This window comes from Rhea americana, unplaced genomic scaffold (genome assembly GCF_003343005.1).
Source record: "Rhea americana isolate MKP2758 unplaced genomic scaffold, rheAme1 scaffold_182, whole genome shotgun sequence".
In the NCBI taxonomy this organism is placed as follows: Eukaryota; Metazoa; Chordata; class Aves; order Rheiformes; family Rheidae; genus Rhea; species Rhea americana.
The window spans coordinates 1,354,235-1,370,459 of NW_028185950.1; the positions used below are offsets into that span (position 1 = coordinate 1,354,235).

A 16,225-nucleotide genomic window follows, 5' to 3' on the forward strand; every position below is an offset into this window, starting at 1 on the left:
GCTCTTCCCTTCCATGCTTCGCACACCAGGGAAACATTTAACGCAAGAGTGACCTGGATATTTTCACCGTGAGACTTCACACCAAGAGGTACGGACACGGCAACGCGCCCGTGGCACAGTCCTCTGCRGGCCAGGTTGCCCCAAACTCACCGCCCATGAGGTTAGCTCCCATGCAGACAGGACACATTCCTCTGAACAGCTCAACAGCTAATGGTATCCGCTACACTTACTGCAAATAAACTAAACTGTAAACTTAAAATAAACTGTAAAAACAAACAAACAAACAAAAAACACACAAACAAAAGCAAAATAACCAAGTCTCTTAAGAACAGCTAGACTCTTCCCTTTTCCGCCTAGAGAATAACGTCTTAAAAAACGGAGGTTTCAATTCTGAAATGTAACACATTAAAGACATGGAAAATCTGAACCAGATGTATGCAGCTAGGCCTGTGGTGTTTCCAACAGGATGGTTCACTGTGACTTTTGGAGGCATTCTTCAAACGTTTAATTTTGACCATTCCTTTCCCATCACGGCTCCTTAYGGACAGATAGGTTGGGGAATGAGATAAAACTGGGTCCTCGAGGATCAGTCAAAACCTGACAGCGCCCTGCATCCTGGATATAGGTGCAACATTGCAGGCTCATTTTTTTTTTCTGAATTCTCTATGTTTGCAGTTCAAAAAGACAAACCTAGCTTCAGACTAGCGTGCTCCGCTATCAAGAGCTGTAGCTGCAGATCAGCAGGTGCTAACMAAGTACTTAACACATCTGTCAGTGGATGGGCAAATCTGGGGCTTTGCAGCTCAGCTTCTACCTGCATCTGAGTTGCGTGGGTTATAGGTAAGTTGGGTCAGTATATACAAGCTGTGGTGACAACAATCACTGCCACTATATCTTCCTATAGATCAGCCAAGCGTGGCAGATAACAACTGGGAGGTAAGGTTTGGCAGATGTCTTCTGTAACGAAGGACACAAGCAGGTCCTCTGGCCACACAGCAGTATTTCCCTCCATTTCCACCAGCTTTTCTGGCACTAGTCTACCACTCCTTACCTTCAAGTTTGTCTCTGCATACCTGCAGCTTTCCCCTGCTCAGCTTTTGGCTAGAACTTTTTAAAAATAAAACCACCCCACTCAGAAAAGCTCAGTAGAAAACAACCAAGTTTCAGGCAAGTTAACACCTGTTTTATAAATTTCAGGGTAACAGAGGCTTGCATACAARGTCTTGGACATCTCTTCCCAGATTTACAATTCACAGTTTTCCTACCAAAACATACACGCAATTATCAGCCAAAGCCTCTTGAACAAGCAGTACTCCAATGGAGAAGTCTTCTTATGTATCTTATCAGTAAATAATTCTGATTTGTGTGCAATAACTACWAACTACGAACCCAATTCTTCTTCTCTGCCATCAATTCAATGGGATAATTTGCAAATAACTGCTCAGCACATTGAAAGGTGTCAGAATTAGGCCATCAGTCATTTACAGAGGAGCTAGCGGGGCTGCAACGTGTTTAAATGTCAGAGACTCAATAGAAGGGTTGATTCTGCTTGCCTGAACGCAGCCCGCATGTCCACAGCRCAGGAGGATGATGACTTGGCTTAAGAAATGACTGCAGCTCTGGGTTACTCTGCCTTAGTAAATCAAAGTCAGATTCCTAATGTTACAATGTCATTTTCCTGCGGTTCAATATGTTTTCACTCCACAGAACATGCTCAAGTGTCTGGGGTGCTGGGTGGGGGGGCCAAAAAGGCAGGAGAGTAATGCAATTCAGGTTGGTAAAAACAGGAGATGAACACTGTAATACAGGTAAAGAATCTGAAACAGAAATACATTACAGTCTCCAGAAATCATTTCATATAACTGGTAGTACAAATTGGCTTTAAGAGACATCTCAGCTGGCACATGTATTCCCTGCTGAACAGCGATACCTATTCAAATGATCAAAAACCGTCAGTTCTAAAATTCAGGATAAATCCCAGACCTCAGAAACAGGCAAATGAAAAAAAAAAAAAAAAGTTCAAAAGCAGAAAGGCAGCAAATGTTACTCTCAGGACCAATCTCTCTGATATGCCTCCAGCTTGCTAACAGCATTTTAATGCCACAGGCATGTTACTTTCCTTTGCCCTCATATTTTATTTCAGCAAAGCCCTGTCCTCCTAACTGATTACAAAATACCAAACAAGCTGTACTGTTATCTTGCTAGCCAGTGAAATATTTAAGTCCATTTAAGTGCCATGCAAAAATGAGTCTGAATATATGGGCAATAGCAGGCAGAAATAGGAATTTTGCATTCAGAAACAGGAATATCCTATTGAGACCCATTCCTCACTCCCGCGAAGCGCAAATGCCCTCTCTCCAAATCAATGCAAAGCAGCGTGCCGCCGCGGTAGGATAAAACGCCGCCTTCACATTTAATGTGCAAATTATCATTCCTCCGAAACAACAGTCGCAGCAGAGGAAGAGGTTAACTGCCAGCCCCTATCCTCTAGCTGGCCTTGCTTGAAGAGCTGCCCACCGATGAGAACGCGTCCTCGGTGGAAGACGATGCGCCCGGCACAGCCCCTCGCTTCGGCAGAGGCCAGCCGCTCTGGCTAGCGCGCGGGCAGAGGACGCTGCGCCCGCTCGAGAGCTCCGCTCGGCGCCGGCGGCCGTCCCCCGCCGCCGAGCCAGCCGAGTCCCGGCGAGCCGCGGCAGGGCCGGCACAGCCCGCGGCCAAAAACGGAGGGCCCTTTCAAGCAAATCCGTAGTGGCACAGGCGTGCTCCAAAGTCCGTGCTGCTGCGGTGAAATGAATGATGTGGGTGTCCCAGGAGCCCCCCGAGACGGGCCACGGCTGCGCTCCTGGCACCAGGAAACAAGCAGCCCAGAAAGCAGAGCGCTTGCTGCTTCTCTCTTACTGGATCACTCGGCTCCATCTCCCACTATTTTAAACGTGCTCTCTGTATATCTCGAAGGAAAAAAACCCAAATGTACAAGATCTCTCTAAATGTTGCAATCAGCTCGTTTCTACCATATGTTTGTTTTTTCAGGGATACACAAACCGACTTCAGAAGTCAAGCGTGTTTGTTAGGAAGCACTGTCCACTTCAAAAACCAGCAGCAACATCTTCAGAGTACTGATACACACCCATTTGCTCCAGCATCTCCCAAGGGCATTCAGAGAAGCAGAAACCGATGTACAGAAAGGACACCGCAGAGGCCAGCGCAACACCAGCAGTGCATTTAACTTAGCTCAGTGCTTCACATTCCCCTCTCCCTCCACACTATGTGCTCGCAGCACCTCACAGTATATGCACAAAAAAAAAAAAAAAATACACACACAACAAAACCACCAAGGCAATTTTCAAAACAGAAATGCAAAACAAACTTCTCTTCCACCCAAAGGAAAACAACAACGTAATTGCAAATTTGGCGCTAAATTACTACTTGTTTCCAGATTGCAAAACATTCTCTCGGTCTGGCAACTAGCATGCAAAATATTCTTCAAAGAAAAAGCGGTTCTTGAAAGATTTCCAGTTCAACTGCTCAGGGTGCGGATAAGCATCCAAATGTCTAAATCATGCTCCAGATCAAATGCAGAGCCAAAGCAGAGTGTGACACACTCACCTAGGAGAACAGATCTCCCCATCGCTCCAATTTGCCACGAAGTGAACGTGCACAAAACTGCAGAGGCTGATTCACCGTGTTTCCAGCAACCGCAGAACTGAGAAATTATCACCAATCCACAGGCTACTGGTCTTTCATACAAGTCCTCCCTGGTCCTTTATTTTAGATAGATAGTTGAGTTTGATTTGCATCGCGCTTGCCAAGACTTGGGAATTAACAGCTCCCATTGCTACCACACTGCTGCCAGTTTTACTGCATTCTCTCCAACAGTTTTCAATGCACAGAGGTCACATGCAATTTTAAGAGCACCTCTACTGTTCTATTTATTTTAGTATCTTTATTGCCTCATCAAATTTATAATAATTAAGCATATTACAACTACAGTGAATTAAGCAGAGGCTCCTTAAATGTATCCTCCATTATTTTATAATCAATTAAAACTAATAAAATTGGCCATAAAATCTAGTATCTGATGTATGCTAATGTCTCTTCCCATCATTAGGCAAAGGTCTACTCAGGTCACAGTTAACTACAAAGATTTTTGTACTACTACTACTAGGTCTTTAACAATCCATTTTCTTTACCAGTCTTCTGTTGATACATAGATCGCTTCCACGGAGTTTTTCCACTAAGGTGTACTTTATTATATGTACATGTAATATCTTGATCTTCCAGGTTTCTGTTCAGAGCAAGGAGCAGGTACTTGTTGGCTGTGGAAGGCAGTAAGGAAGTTACAGGTGGCACCAGGCAGAAGAAACTCCACATTTCTAGTGTGTCACAGCAGCTCTCAGCTGTGGAAAATCCCTGTCTGCTCTAGAGGGGCAGAAAGTGGGATTCAGCACAACTGCTGGCCGCAGAGTACAGTGCTGAGCATTCATCTCCATTCTCGAGGCCACCTTTGCTAGACAGAGGAATCATTTCCTAGAAATGCAGCACTTCAGCTGAATCGGACTCAGGTAGTCCTGCACTCTMTTACACTGCTCCTCACTCTCTATGGTGCAGTTGAATTACCTGYAGATGTTCTGCTTTCACAACTGTGCAGACATCTCTACTAATGCCCTGACAGGTCTGATGCCTTACAGTCTGGGCACTTCTTTATCAATGATATCTCTTCAATAGCTAGAAGCATCAGCAGATGCCCCAACAGACCTCTTTTCTCCAGAAGAGCAGAATGGAACCTGTGGACTCACAGAGATCCACAAATTTCAGACTTTTCTACTATAGTTTTCAATATTTGCAATAAGTACATTACTGGTGGATCTTGTTGCCAGCGTGTCTTACCAGGGCAAACAGTCTTCAAGTCACTGTTTCCAATGAGTGACAAAGGGAGGCACTTCTAGCTGTAAGAACCAGGAAGAACATCAGAAGGTAATCAACTCATCTGCACGCAAAAGCACCTGATGGCTCCTGAGGTCAGGAGGAATCCTAAACTTAGTTCACAGCGTCAGACACTTGGGTTGGTGTCTATACTGCACAATTCAGTGCTCACCAGGGTCAGAGAAAGGACCTGGAAAAAAATACCCATTGGYCTAACACTGTGCTTTCTTTTGTTATTTTGGGGCTGGGATTGGTTCAGAGAAGCATCTAGAAATCTAACTGCCAAGAAAAAATGACCATAGGATCTTTGGGAAACCGAGGCTATGAGGAGACGACTCGTTTCTTCCTCCAGCCAAGCAGAACCTGAAGAAGAAAGAAGCTTCTGTCCTGTCTAACCACAGAGCCAACACACAAGRGCATCCAGCAAATGAAGAGGCAGCTATGTAAAATACCACCCAAAGCTCCTGAATTTCTGAAAGGCTCCAGGATGGAACTAACAAGAATCCTCTTGCCATTGAATTTCCCTGGGAGGAACTTTACTCATTCCACATTATATCCAAGACCTGACTTGATAAACACTGTGATCAAGTGTCACAGACCTGGAGTGGTAGCCAGTACTCCATGCTAATTCTGGCTTGGTTGCCCTGTGCAGGTAGACAGCGTGCATTACCTTCAGCTTTCTTTGCTTTCTRTGTTTTGGAAGGCTGGGATGTTTGCCCTGTGAATTCCCCTGGCTGGGTGGAGGTGAAGCCTTTCAGTATGCATTTAAGTGGCACCTAACACACCATCTCCATAGAGATGATACAACTCTAATGATGGTCTCAGCCAATTCAGGTCCAACTTCTGCAATGCAAAGCACAGTGGGGCTAGCAGCGCCTGTAAACCACCTGGATTGCTTAAGCATTTGAGGGCACTGGAGCAAAAGGCTTGATTTGTCTGGTATTACTTCCTAATTTACATCACCAGTTAATTGACAGCCCCTTTAATCATGACACCACGCAGTTCGCAGGCCCTTTTAGCACTTGTCAGGCTGCCTTGCTCCGAGCCTCCGCACAGCTTCTCTCTCCCTGACACTGCTCTCCACTGAAATGTGCTTTTCTCTGTCAGCTTTGGGGAGAGAATTTAGCTGCTACCCATCGCAATCAATGAGCGTGAACTTCCCCGGTGCCACGGGGCCTAGCCTCAGTGTGGGTGGTGGCACTTGTCGGCATCGCCAGCTCCGCTCCGCTCCTCCCCAAGATGCCTCGCTCCATGGCAAGTCATTTCTCTGGCTGCATCCCTGCTCCCCGCAGGAGGAAAAACGAAGTTGCATCACGCCAACCTCCGGGGGAATGCAGGCGATCTGCTTACTCAGAGCAAGCTTTTTTATTTTTAGACTCATTGGAGGAGGCCCTGGCTGTATAAATAAAAAGGCTGTTCTGAGGATGAGTAAGCACGATGCCTGAACACTTCTCTACCTGAAGGATGGAGTGGGAGTCCAGGGCAAATACTCCTTGCATGCAGCACAGACACACARGACATTCATCTGAAACGCTCTGGCTTCAGAGTGGACAAAACCATAAGCAAAGCAGGCAGCTACGGAGACCCAGCTKGCAGCTGCAGTTCCAGAAACACCACCGTTGTGACCCAGGCCCAGTCCCTTGCAAAGCACCTGTCCAGGCAGCCTTTAGCAGCCACTGGGAGGAGAAGATGGTACCTTGACACGTCCAGAACTGACAGCCTTTGTCTGCTCTTCTATGCAACACTCCAGGGTCATTTCTTTATATGTTCACTTGCTTCCCTGTTGTAGCAGAAAGCATAGCAATTCTCCAGCACTTCTATCAATCGTGGGGTAATAACTGGCTTTGGGAAGAGCACGCTGGAGTCTAATTAAATGCTTGCTATTTCATCTACCCTCCAAAAGAACAAATACATAAAGTAGCTGGCAACGTCATCACCGACTGCCGTTACATGCAATATGCCCTGCTCTTAATCCTGAACGTACCGAACACCAACACTTCCCATTTAAGGGCTCCAACTTTTTTTTCTTCCTTTCTTTCCCCAAGCTGTTTCTCATCTTCCCTGCAATAACTCTGCCCTTCCAAGCAGCTCTCCCAGCTGAACAGCCCCTAATCAGGACTAGCAAAGCACGCCTCTGCCTCTCACCTAAGAGGGCACAGTTCATGGTTTAAAGCACCGTAGTTCTTCCCAGCCTAACAGTACTTGAAAGCACTAAATAGATTGATTACTTTCAAAATGAGCTGGATGAGAAGAATTTGGACCCATTTCAGCCAAGCCCGCTCCATCGTTTTGCGCGCCCTACTGATGCGTTCGCCACTGGCCTGGAGCGCTCCAGCCCTCCTGCTCCTTGCACAGAGATGCTAAACCCTGCGGATTCCTCTCGCAGCTCTTGGAAAATTATTCAACAGCCCTTTCCAATGCGACAGCTTTATTTTGGCGGATGTACAGCACTGGCCAATCCTACTAACTGCATTTATTTGATCTAGAAACAAACAAAGATGAGGACTAGGTCTTGTTGCATGTCCCGCATGCGACAAGCATGACATGTACAATTCTTACAGCCAGGGACTGCTCCCCTTCACAGCGCAGTTCGTGTTCCGCCTTCGTGGGTGTCAGGACGCCTGACCCGCACCCAAGCTTCGAATCGAGCTGCAGTCCTCTTACGCAAAGTCTAACTGATAGGCAGCCTCCACCTGGGAATACTTTCAAGACAATCATTAAGCACATGCATAAATCTTTTTGAGAGTGAAGCCTACATTTCGAACCCAAGTCACTGATGATACAAATCCAAATTTACAGGACTGCCAAGCTTCCATAAAAGGAACAAAAAAAAAAAACTACTGCAATAAAATTAATGATAACATTTCGATTGGTGCTTTTCAGTAAATAAGCTTCTATTCACATACTCAGAAGTCAGAGCGGCAGTATCCACAATGCCATCAATGCAGGACCAGGCTCCCGGGTGTACTTTTTTGCTCAGTTCTGCACTACAGTTTGTAAAACGCTTGTAAAGAGCGCTCCTTACATGGAATCACACTAACAACAGTTGCACAAAATAGACTTACAACCGGAGGCAGAGAGAAGAAAGTCACCAGCCAGATCCTTACCATTGCCTTGAGATTCGCGCTGAGCTGCTCGGAGCTTGACTGCGCGAGTTCAGCGGCAGAGAGAAGGCGGCTGCACCCAGACTACCAGGTCAGACAAATAGAGCTACTCTGAAATAAAGCTACCTTCTAAAAGCATCTAATTATCCACACTATCCAATTTTCCTGCTATACTATTTCCTGACACCATAAAAGAAGGTGGAGTTCAAACAATTTCCGTCCATCTGGGAGTATTCTTAATGATTTCTTATTGCAGATTCTGTTTATCCCACAAGTATTTATCCAGCACCAGAACAAGATTCCGTTTGCATAGATTGCTAACAGATTTGCGTGCCAGAGGACTCAATATCCTCTCCTTTCTTTTCTTTTTTGTTCTTTTAATCTTTTTTTTTTTTGCTCCTTCTTGAGTTTCATTCATCTCTTTTAAGGGTGCAAAGGCAAAGCACGGAAACCTGCCCATGCTGGTCCCTCAGATAAAGCCCCCGGAGAAGCTCAGGGGGGCTGCACATACCCTACACACTAAGCAGCCTGTTTTCATTAATGACATTTTAGACTGCAGGTAAGCTCCTTGGCTTTAATTTGGGGAGCRCCAACGCAAAACTCCGTGGCCACAAGGTAATAGGATCTGAACTCGGAGTCCCCCAGAGCAAGGGAGAAGGAGAAGGGTGGATTAATGACTGCTTGCATGAATTATTCAGCACTCACTGCCACTCCCGAAGAAGGAAAGACGCGGGGCGGTTGAGACCAAGAAAGAATATAAATATTCCCCTATTTATTCACAGACTATTTGTTCATTTCTCCAACKGCAAAGCACACGAGCAAGAGCAAAGCACCGTATACTTGATATAAATCACTTTTATTTCTTAAAGCTCTTATACTCCTTTCCCTGCAAATACTAAGGCAAATACACTAATAGATGTTAAACGTATTACCATAAACTTTGTTAGCAAGAGGTCCTGACCTCTCGGGTAGGATACGGACCCTATGCAACATAGCTGAAATTACATCCAGGGTAGGTAGAAATTCATTTCTCGCCTCTTACCAGCCAGTGTCAGAACTAAATTTAAGCCTCAGTTAGTTCAGACATGGGCCAGAGAGCGAGGCAGGATGAAGCCCTGGTGCCGCCRGAGCTGAGCGCCCGCTGCCTCCCGGGAGCTCGGCAGCTCCTCGGCTCGGAGCGGCAACCAAAGAGCCRCGCGAAGCGCCGAAGACTCGCGGCGCCCCGCCAGCAAGGAAGGGCTTTGGCAGAGGACGAGCAATCGACTCCCGGTCGGGGCGCTGGGCAGCTGTTGAGGACAGGTGTGCTCGCGCTCTGCCACTGCAAACGCTCCGTGCAAACCTGGGAAAGCCCCTCGGCACTTTCCGCCCGCTTCTGCGCTTGGAAAACGGTTATAAAAGAGAACCGCCCTGTACACAGGAGCRTGGTGACGGCGAGTCTCTGCAAACGCGACAACCACCAGATAAATACACAAAATCAGAGCTGGGGCCACACAGTGGCCTTCACCGCTCCCAGAAACGGCCACGTAATCCCAATTCCAGCAAGCGTTCAGCTCCCACCCTGTCACCCGACGGGATAAATCATCCTCTGCAAGTCCTTAGCTAGAGAGGGACATCAGCCTTTCAACAGCTGAAGTTATTTAAGGCAGAGCTGATCTAGCCTAAACAAGATCAAAAGTGTGTGACACATCCCTTCCGGTCTGAAGCCAACAAAACACATGCACATGCAGTTAAAGCCGCTAAATCGACCCATTCCTCTGCTGGGTCTGGGCTGCAGCACCCAGTGTCTCGGAGCAGCAAGTCCCAAACGTGGCATGGAAACAGCAGGATGAGGCCACATCATTAAACTAAGCTCCTGCGATGCATGCGTGCAGCCCAAGCTCAAGAAGAAGCTTAACGCCCTCTCCTCCTCATTTCGGAGCGCCTTGCTTTGCAACCTCAGTACTCCGGAAAACRTAAAAGGTGTCTTTACTTTTGTTTCCTTAATAGAATTAGACTCAAAGTCTCACTTCTAGCGTGCAAAAAATTTTAATGCCGTGATCTACATTATTAATAGGAATAGCACGCATAACATCCTAAAGCAAACCTTCTAAATAGCAGTGTTTATTTATTTAAAARAAGAAAAAAGAAATTAGGTAAGCTCCAGGTTGTAAAACTGCTGAACAGCTACATCCAGTTAAATGCAAGGACATTCATTACAACTGTCATTATCTCAAGGAAGATTGTAGCTAATACGGTTGGACTTACAAACCTGCTCTACGCATATTACAGAAGTCACCTCTCAGCCCTCCACATCCTGGGCAGCACACATCCAGCCTCTCCACCCAAAACCCCAAACCCAGGCGTCTCTGCACAGTCAGAAGAAAATTCACTAAACTTCCCCTGTTTACGATTTTATCTCCCGGCTAATTACAGCAGAAATAATATAATAAGATTTGTGCTCCCTGTTTGAGGCTGCTATATTTAATAGATTTTTCAATATTGGTTTATGCAGCTCTGTCAGAATGACAGCCCCACTTAATGTTAATCAGAGGTTGCGTGTGAGCATCAGCGCCGAGCTCCGCACAGCTCAATGGAGTTATTAGACTTGCGAGACACCGTCAATATGTTTTGATCTCGGTGTCAAATGAATTCGGTTACTTGATAATTTCTTCCCTTTATGTTTCAGGGCTGTTTAATTGTTTCGGCATCGTGTGTATGCTGCTTCCGCTAATTGCACTACTGGATGTTTAGGCAAATCAGAGGACACAGTGTGACATTCGTTGTCACGACAGAGCAGGTATTTTCTATTTATCTACCTGCTAGCATAATGCAGCAGGGCACCTGCAAAGTCCAGCTTCGGCTTCCAGGGAGCTGTTACGAGCTAAGTCCGATGGCTCCCCAATGTYACTGCTTTCAGCTGCCAAAGAATATGATGAAACAACACGTAGGGTTTTGGCATCCTAAAATGAGAATTATCTGACGTTAAATCRCAGTTTCGTCAGCCCTTGAACTCCGCCATCCACAGAAGCAGTAAAGAAAAGCAGGATTTTAGTTCTTGTAGAGCTCTGCCATCCCATTTTTCAAAATTCAAAATGTGTAATCAAATATAAGGGGTTGGAAAAAATCTTCCCCTTTCCCGTTGCTGCACAGTTGCCCAAGGCACGCATTACAGAGATTACCGAGGAAAGCAAAGCTGTGGGACCCTCCAAAGGACTAGTCTAGGAAGTACGCTGACCTTAGAAATAAGGGAGGACTGGCATGAAAAAATCCTCTGACCCACCCTTGGATGTCATTGTTAAATGCAAAATTAGGGTTCTGCTCTAATTCCACCAAATCAGTTACAATTCTCTATGGATTTTTACTCCATAGATTTAGAGCACAATTATTTCCCAAATGAACCCATATCGCATACAGCTTACGTTCTGACAGTCGTGTGATGGGTAACTAYGGTTCTCCAACCTCCAAGTTAAAACTCTCCAGCAATCTGATTTTGTTTTAAATGAGACTGATTTCTTCTATTGACATGGTGCTCATTACAGTCACCGTGAGAAAATTAAATCGGCCTGGACTTGGATCTCAATCTTAYCCAAATTTGAGATGCGGAAACGGATTTAGAGCTGTTAGCACAAGTGACCCAGTCGCCCAGCCTCCGGTGATCAACGTCTGGATGCAGACACAATCCGCGCGTTGAACCCCGTGTTCCAATTTGAGCCCATCACTAAATGCATCACAATTTCAGTKAAAAGAACTGACAGCTGGAAGCTGAAGACAAAAAGGCCGAAAGGCAGTCCTGTCTGATGCATGTCACTGTCATTATCTTTGAGAAGTGTCAGACGAGCCACCACATGGCCYATCTATCATGAGACTCTCTTTGGATTGACTGACAGATCGTACGAGGCACTTTTGGCTACCTTGGGTTTGAAATATAATCAGTGGCTTCTTAACATCTCCCTACCGCCGTCCGCTTTGTTTCGTCTGGCTAATCGTTCTACTCGCTCGCACCTGATTACCAGCAGAAATCCTAAATCGTGATGCAAAATCTAAACGTCCTTGGCCAAAGCAGACAGCTCCGGTTCAATTATCAGGCCTTATGAAAAATACAGAGCAGGAAAAAGAGGAAGAAATGCATCAACTTTTAAAATGAATCATTTTATTTACTGTTCTAGCTCTGGGTAGTAAGATATATAATGAGGTAAAAGAGCTGCGAAATGTATCCGATAGATTTGGGGGCTGCATGTTCTTTTCTCCATTTCCAGTATTCAGCATATCCCCTGCCTGGCCATTTGTTCTCAAATATTCATTGAACACACTAGATTAATTCTCCCACATGCTGCAACCTAAAAAGCCCTTTCTCTGTGCTACCTCCAGCCATCATAAGAAAAGATCTGCTCCAGCAAAGATCTGCAAGCCCAGCAAAAGCTGGACCAAAAGGATTATGCTCAGAAAGTCAAGCAGGAGCTATAGCTCGTTCCTGCCAACGTCCAGGCTTTGGAACAACCTGGTAYGAGCGTGAATTTAGTGCCAGTGATGCAACAAGACTGTTCCTAGGAATAAGCACAGCAACGTGAGCAAACAGGATCAGATCTTAGCCGAGGAGAATCAAACCACATTTTAATCGTGGCGCCTGCGTCAGGGTTTTCCAACACTGCCGCTAGATTACAAGGACTGCTCCGTTCTGGGAAAATCTTGAGCACGAGCTCTGTGAGGGTCAAGCTCTACCAAGAGTGCTCAGACTGGACAGCCTGGAATAACTAGACAGGATTGGAAATAGCAGACTCGAGCCTTTACTCTGACGGTTTCGTTCACGTGAGCTGCCCTATCACAGCCAAAATCTAAACTGCTGCCAGCAGCTCTCGCGAGGTTTTGCTGTTTTACTAAATTCCCCTTAAAAGCCAGGTGACAAAGAGCGTCCCCGGGACAGTCCATCCGTCTCCCCGGCCCCGCTTCCGCCTTTGCAATCCCGCCGCTCCGCAAGAGCTCCCTCGGATGGAAACCCTTACGTGAACCACAGCAGCRCCGCGATGGGCTCGCGGGCTATCCGGAGGCACAGCTGGGCTCCCCCCGCTCCCGCTGCGGCCCGGGCTTCCCCATCACCTCTTTGCACCCATCAACGCTCCCGCGCTTGGCGGCGGAGCGGGCGAGCGCCGCAGAGCTCGGCGGTGCCAGCAGGACAGAGGACCCGGCGGCAGGTAACGCGCCCAAGGACGTTTGCAGCCACTAAGCCTTGGGGTAGAACGAGGGCACTGCTCTGAAGTCCACCGCGGTCAATAGGACGTTTTTGCTTAGCGTTAATGGGTTTGGGGTCAGCCTTCAGACCGACAAATCAATACTGCCGTCAATAATCACGAGGGCCAACCAAGCACGGGGCTTGTGCCACTAAAAGGATCAGAAAAGCCCTCTCCCAAAGAGCCCGGGAGCCCTTCGCTCCCCGCGAGTCCTCAGACACGTGGCAGGAGTGGAAGGCACCCACAACAGCCCGTGAGCTTTTACTGKTTTTTTTAGGTATAACTACATCACTTTACTATTAGTTTTTACATTTAAAATACTATTATCTATTCTTTTGTTGTGCTTCAGAGSGTCAGACAGATTACAGCTTCCTTCCTTTCCCCCAAACTCGAGCCACGTTGGATGCAGCTCCAGCAGCAACCCCCAGAAGAAAAGTGCTACTGTGCTTCCTGAATCAAAAGGCAAGGAGAACACCRCTCTCAACATTTCCACTTCTGCTTATTTTCCTCAGTGCCCTTTGTAGTATTCCTCAGAAGACTTAAAACAAAAATGCTCGCTGCAYTTCCCTTCTCCTCTACCTCTTCTGCATTTGATGAACAGGGTTTATCTATTTGTATTTCAAATGGAATTTGAAACGAACACGGATGTATTTAATTCCTCGTTATTACACTAGCAACATCAAGGGACATCCGCGCAGCAGTTAGCGGAGGTTTGCTCCCATGGYGGAGAACCGGAGAGCACACGCTCGAGTTGCTCATGAAGCACTCGGGCGTCCTGCTAATCTCAGCGAACGGCTTTGGAGGAACGACGCTGGGAAGATGAGACGTTTAGTTACGATTTTTCCCAGTTAGCTTTGTAATCTTTTCAGGTCAGGGATTTAGCTTAAACTTGCTGCTGCTTCCTTAGTTTCCTAACCCAGGAGGATCCAATCCAACCTTATATCCAATGTCCTACTTTCCTCCCAATCCACACTAGCTAAACTATCCTCCTATGGGGTAGTGCCAGACCGAGTCTCTCCTTCAAAAAAAAAAAGAAAAAAAAAAGAAAAGAAAAGCATCAAGACTCTGCTTTTTCCAAAGACTTCACTCTTGTCATTTTGAAAAAATACCTTCTGACTCCAACAGTAGGACTAGCTTGGCTCAGTCAGTATTTGCAGCTTAACAGGATTTTTTTAAAAATATTTTCTTTTACCATATTCCTCATTATATCAGAACTGTACTTGGAGTACAGCAGGCAAGCAAAAGAGTCCCAGGACGTTCCCTAAATCCTGTGCCCTGATCTAGCCTTTGTCCAAGTCAAATGACAGAGGTTAATTCCAAGGAATCTGATCTTCTAGCAGCGGTGGGGCTGGCTCAGATGGGAAACACAACTCTTGCCCCAGGTAAAAGGACCTTGCTCATTCTCTGATGTCAGTTTGAGGCAGGAAAGTGTATCTGCAAATTGTCAGATGTGTCTTTCTCTCCCACTTTTTCATCAAAATGAGACTTACCAGCTAAACTCACCCAGCACCTTGCCCTTTCCAGGATGGATTTTCCAGAGTTCTTGCACAGAAGCTTCTCCCCCTATGGGTTTGGGGCAGGAGGGGCACCGAGTTTGCTTCCTCCAGAGCTTGCCGAGTTCCTGGCCCTTGAAAGGCCACCGAGCAGACAGTAGCGTGAGCTGTGGGAGTCCAGCTATACACATGCAGCCTTGCTGAACRCTTCTCCATCAGAGAAAGGTCATCCCAAGCAACGGAGTGCCAAAGAAGCTGAACATCAGCCTGGAGACCTGCCAGGGATCTTCAACAAGCAGAGCATATTCCTGCAGAGCTGGATTTTTTAAAACACTGAGGTTGAGTGTTTTTTTACTGACAGGTACAATRGAGCTCAAGTCTAAAGTCAAAAGATTACAGACTTCCGGATTTGGCAAAGCACTTAATACACAGCCTTAGGTTTAAGCAGATGAGTTCTTCTTACTTTAAATGATGGGGCTCAGCTGCTAACAAGCTGGTGTTCAAGTGCGCAGCTGGATCAAGGCGAGAAGCTGAGGTCTCCGTTGTTTGGGCTTTTAGCAGAACTTTGATGTTCTTTGCAAAACGACTCCATTTGTTGCCGGCACATCTGGAATGGCGGAGCAGTTTTTTGACAGCATACTGCAGTTAATCCCTCCTTGCTGCCAGCCTCTTATTGCTTCTGGCTGATGCAGCCTTACAGGGTGCTGAAAAGCCCTAAGGCTTAAATGGAGAGATTCACAGGAGAGAGAAAGAAATCAGGACTCATCCAAACATAGGAACTTTGGGTGTGGGAGGTGTTCTGTTGCTCTAGTGTTTCAGAGTGCCTTAGACRAGGTGACTGAATCGGCACCTGCTCTGCAGGCAGCAGTTGGCCATGTCCCACCTCCATCTGCTCCATCCTAAGAGTCCAGCCTGTCTCAGAAAGGAAACCTGGCCATGCAGACCGAGAGCAGGGCAGAACACCGGCACGGGAGACAGCTCAGAGTCACCCACCAGCACCACATATTTCAAAGAAAGATCCACTTCTTTCCTTTCTACTTATTATCCTCTAGGTTAGGCTAGRCACAAAGAAGGAAACCCTAACCGCTCAAGGTTGAACACATCAGACCAACTTTGATTTGTGTGCTGCAGCTTAGAGATAAAAACCAGGCCCAGGAGTCACCTCAGCAACAAAAGAGGTTGCCTGAGTATTTTAATTTATAGTGTTTGATGGTTTGTAATGTGGTCTTGCAACAGAGTGACATCCTGTTGCATCCACGTGGTGGAAGGGTTCCTTATATTTTATATGCACTAATGGACACATACACAAATCTCCCTTYGTTTACGTACTTAATAAAACATACCAGAAATCAAAAAGCAAAATACATATTATGCTGTCCCCTCCCTGCAAAGTACTCCTGCTCTTTCAACAAAATAAAAAACAACAGGTAAGAGAAATATAGTCAGAGGAAGCACTAAAAAAAAAGGCTAGTAAAAAAACCCACAAAAATCCATTAAAAAA

The 16,225-nt window shown here is 46.3% G+C and overlaps 1 protein-coding gene across 1 annotated transcript in view; it reads right to left on the reverse strand.

Moving 5' to 3' along the window:
* The window catches only part of AUTS2 (activator of transcription and developmental regulator AUTS2), a 973,254-nt gene that overhangs the window by 624,773 nt on the left and 332,256 nt on the right, over positions 1-16,225 (reverse strand). The window lies entirely within an intron of this gene.